The sequence below is a fragment of the Hyperoodon ampullatus genome (assembly GCF_949752795.1).
Source record: "Hyperoodon ampullatus genome assembly, chromosome: 1".
Lineage (NCBI taxonomy): Eukaryota > Metazoa > Chordata > Mammalia > Artiodactyla > Ziphiidae > Hyperoodon > Hyperoodon ampullatus.
The window spans coordinates 154,436,104-154,441,276 of record NC_136914.1 but is presented as its reverse complement, the minus strand read 5'-3'; positions in this window follow the sequence as shown (position 1 = coordinate 154,441,276).

Sequence of the window (5,173 nt, the reverse complement as noted above, 5' to 3'; positions counted from 1 at the left end):
TTTTTACCTTGCTCCTTCATCTGTAACATATTTTTTTGTCATTCTTTTTTTTTTTTTTTTTGCTGGGTGGGGCTGTATTCCTGTCTTACTGGTTGTTTGGCCTGAGGTCTCCAGCACTGGAGTTTGAAGGCAGTTGGGTAGAGCCAGATCTTGGTGCCGAGCTGAGGACCTCTGGAAGCCTCACTCCTATTAATATTCCCTGGGTCTGAGGTTCCCTCTTAGTCCAGTGGTTTGGACTTGGCGCTCCCACCATAGGAGCTTGGGCCTGACCTCTGGCTGGGTACCAAGATCCCACAAGCCACACGGCACAGCAAAAAAAAAAAGAAAGAAAGAAAAATAGAGCAGTACAATAGCAAAGAATAAAAAATAAAATAAAATTAGAAAGATAAAAAATATATTACGAAAAATAAAAATATAATTGAAACAACTGCATCAAGGTAAAACAAAACCACAACAGAAAAAAGAAAAAAACAAACAAACAGGGGAACAAGCCAAAAGGAGCAGAACAATAACAAAGTATAAAGAATAAAATGAAATTAGAAAAATAAAAGATTTATTAGAAAAAATAAAAATATAAATGAATCAACAACAAGTTGAAACAGAACCCTAAACTAAAAGAAGAAAAAAGAGAGAGGAAAAAAAAAAAGGCCTTGGATATGGGGGGTGGAGTTTAGGCAAGGGGTGGAACTTAGGCAGGGGCTGGGTTTAGGATGAGGTGGGCCCTAGGCAGTGGGGGGGGTGACGTTTGAGCATGGGGTGGGGACTAGGCTGAGAACCCACGCAGATAAAAAAGCCTTGGGGGCGGGTCCTAGGTGGGGTGATGTTCAAGCATGGGACAGGGCCTCTGCTTAGGACCTGTGTGTAAGGGGAGAGGCAGCACGTCCAAAGGGGGGGCTTCTGGAGTGTGGGGCTCTGGAGTTTGGAGGTAAGGCCCTGGGTGAGGGTTTGAGGCTGGTGTTTAGGGTCAGCGCAGCTGGAGAGGGTCTCAGAGGGGGTCTCTGAGTGTAGAGGTAGGGCCGTGCAGGGCTTGGCCTCTGCATGGTAGGAGGGAGGCTCCAAGGTCAGAGGATTAGGCCCCAGAGCCCAACAGGCTACTTGGTTCCTAAGTGGACAGGGAAGGCACTGGCCCCGTTCCTGTCTGTTCCTTCGCACCTCTCCCCCACTGTCTCCCCCAGGGTCTTCCCTGTCGCCGCTGGACCCCTAACTGGGGGTGGGTCCCACTGGGCATAGGAACTCCTCACCTCCCCCAGCCTTCCCTCAGGGGTGCCGGTCCTGTAGATCCAGCCTTTACTTTTGCTCCCCCTTCCCTCCCTCCCACTCCCTCAGGACCTGCATGGCTGGAGGGGGCCACAGTGGGCAGAGGATCAGGCCCGGGATCTAAGCAGGCTCCTGGGAGCCCAAGTGGGCATGGAAAATGTGGCCACACTTCTTTTTGATCTTCTGCCCTCCCCAAGGGTCCCCCAATTTCCCCCTTCAGGTGTGGGATCCCTTCCCCACCCCAGCGGCCCCTCTGGGGCACCAATCCTGTCTCGCCTCCATTTCTCCTCCCTCCTCATCATCCCCCCACACCCCACATCCTAGCCAGTAGCTGGGGGTTCCTCCCATCCTCTTAGGTGTCCATGGTCCCCCACTGGTGCCTAGTAGGTGTCCTAGCTGTGCAGAAACGCGAATTCTGCATCCTCCCGGTCCGCCATCTTGACTCTGCCACCTGCCACATTTCAAAATAAGTTGCAGATATAATGACATTTCATCTTTGACTATTTCTGTATACCCTCTTAAGCTTCTTGTAGAAGCTTTGAGCTGAGTTTTGAAGAAGAGAAGGAACATAAATTAATTAAAAGAGAAAGGACACATTATTATATTACCACTTTAATCATTACATGATGTTATGAAACAGCATGAACCTGACTTTCTCAGGGTTTAATCAAGATAGTCTTTAGGAAATAATAATTATTTTACCTTTATTTTAATCTGTGTGTGTGTGTATTTAGTTTACACACAAGATTGCCTTTAATTTCCATAATAGCCTTATTGGAGGTGATTAAGATAAATATTTTAAAAGTCAAATGAGGAAACTGAGATGCTACAGAAGCTATTTTGCCCCAGGTCATTTGGCGAATATGTGAACAAACCATGTTTATGATACTGAAAGCAGTGTTCTTCCAGATTTTTCCAGCTTACACAAATGCATAGTTTGTATCCAAAAAGGAATCCTATGAACTAGGAAATTTTGTCTCAGTTATATTTCTAAATGAACGCTCCTTGGATGACTGCTCCCTTTCTTAAACATTTTAGCTGAGTTTCTGCTAACTTGTAATATACTTTAGGTTGCAGTCCTTGAGCTGATGTGATAGCCCTGTTGTATATACACATTGCATTCTCTTCTGCTCCTATGGCTGCCAATACAATTGTTTATTGAGATGTCCTCAGTCAGGACAACAGACATGTTATACCACCTTTGGATTTCTAACAATTCTGAGTAACTCTCTGGATATATGTTTTGTACATAGGTGAGAGAAAAGTGAACATATATTTCTAAATTTCTGGGGAATTATTTAGAAGTAAATATGAAGCAACTGCTCAATGGATAGTTAGCATACATCACAAAAATATTTCAGTAGAAGTAGGATGGTTAGACACTTGCCAGAGAATCTGATCTCCTGGGTTCTTGTAAAGACAGAATGAATACCTCATTTTCCTGCAATTTAACCATTTGTCCTCAAATAAAGAAATAACAAACCTAACATTTCCTTTCTAATTGCTATTGATATGTGATGAGAAATCATATATTTCTGCACAATTTTTTGAGGACCTGATAAAAATAGTACTAAGAAAGGGAGCATTCTCCTCATATTTTTCTGTATTTGGTAAGAGAAATATAATTTTGTAGTTTCCTTTCTTTCATTTTTGGAGGTTCTAGTGAAACTCAGTCCTGGCCATGAGGGACAACTAGCTGAGAGCAGAGAGAGGAAAAGAGGTGCTGAAATGACTCAGGCTTCCAGAGTTCTTACAGTCACAAGTTTTCTAGTTAGTTGTAAACCCTGATAACTCTGGTTATCATATGATTTTGGTTATCATATGGTCATAGATTTTGCTAATGCCAAACCTGATTGAGAGCTAGTCATTTTTATGTTTGTTTGAGAACCACCTGCTTCATTGCTTTGGAGTAAATTAGTCAATGAAAACTTTTCAGAGAAACTTGAAAATTCCAAGTTTCACGTGAACTTTAGATAGATAACCTGTTGCCTCAGTGCTTCAGATTGTGGTCATCAGTGCCTGTTTCACTTTTTCTGAACTTTGGTGGTGAATTCCCTGGTCTTTGTTCCCCCAGCTCTTCTATCCTTCAGATAAATCCTTATTCTTAAAATAAACCCTTTATTCCTGGAATTTTAAAGTGGCTCTGCTTTCTTAATCAAATCCAGACTGAAAGCGTCCAGTTTCCAGGGCAAATGTTTTAGTAGTTGCTGTTTAGTTGAGAAAGACCATGTATACCAAGAAGAAAATTAGAAGTATTGTAAGTAAGAATGAGGGAGTAAAAAGGTCCTAGAGATGACAGGAGGTGTTGTGGTCAAGAGTATTGTTGAATGAGCTATCCTTGGGCAGGAGGAGGAAGGGACATATCTTAAGACTAGAAAAAAGTTAAGAATGATGTATTAGTTTGCTTCCTCTGAGAAGACACCAGAATGGAATTAAGTGTGCAAGTTATTTGTTGGGAAAAATGCCTATGAGGGAAAATGGGGAGCTGGCGGAGGCTTTGGTTCAGGGGAGAACTTTGGTTCAGGTATGACCGCTGTGAAGGAAAGATGGAAGAAAAAAAGGTTGAGTAGGAAGTGCAAGTGCCATTTTGGAATTCTTTATCTAACCTGTTATCACCTGTGAGCACATCCCACAGAGAGCCCCACCCACACTGCACCTCAGCTGCACCTCACAGCTGTGTAATAGCCCCACCCACCAGTGCCCTGCAGCAGCCACAGCCCTAACACAATGGAAAGGCACACACAGACCACATAGGGGACACCATTTGAGCACCTGGCTCTGATGGCCAGGTGGGATTACACTTCTGAGCCCCACAGGACATCCTTTAAATAAGACCAGTCCTTCAAAACTGGGAGACATAGCTGACATACCTAACACATAGTAACAAATGCAGAGAATTAGGCAAAATGAGGAGACAGAGGAATATATTTCAATCAAAAGAACAAGACAAAACCTTTAGCAAAAGAGGTAAGTGAAATGGAGATGAGCAATCTGCCCGATGAAGTGTTCAAAGTATTGGTCATAAAGATGCTCACAGAACTTGGGAGAAGAATGGATGAACACAACAAGAACTTCAACAAAGAGATAGAAAATATAAGAAAGTATCAAACAGAAATTATAATTGAACTAAAAATACACTACAGGGGTTCAATATCAGAATAGATGAGGTAGAAGAACAAATCAGTGAGCTGGAAGACAAAACAATGAAACTCAGAGCAGCAAAATGAAAAACGAATTTTATTAAAGTGAAGCTACCTGAAGGTACCTTTGGAACAACATGAAGTGGAGTAACATTTGTATTATAGGAGTCCCAGAATAAGAGAGAAAGGGCCAGAAAAATTATTTGAAGAAATAGTGGCTGAAAACTTCCCCAATCTGGGGAAGGAAACAGACATCTAGGTCCAGGAAACCCAGAGAATTCTAAATAAGATGAACACAAAAAGACACAAATCAAAACACATTATAATTAAAATGTTAAAAGTTAAGGATAAAGAGAGAATTCTAAAAGCAGCAAGAGAAAAACAATTTGTTACATATAAGACAAACCCCATAAAGCTATTGGCAGGTTTTTCAGCAGAAACTTTATAGGTCAGAAGGGAGTGGCATGACATAGACATATTCAAAGTGATGAAAGAAAAAAACTACCAAACAAAAATTCTCTACCCTGCAAGGTTATCACTCAGAATTGAAGGAGAGGTCAAGAATTTCCCAGCAAACAAAAGCTAAAGGGGTTCATCACCACTAAACCAGCCCTACAAGAATATTAAAAGGATTTCTCTAAGTTGAAAAGAAATGGCACAGTTAGAAAACACACAAAAGTAAAAATCTCCCTGGAAATAGTAAATACATAAAAGAGGCAGTGGATTGATCTCTTACTTATAAAGCAAGCTTGAAGGTTAAAAGACACAAGTAGTAA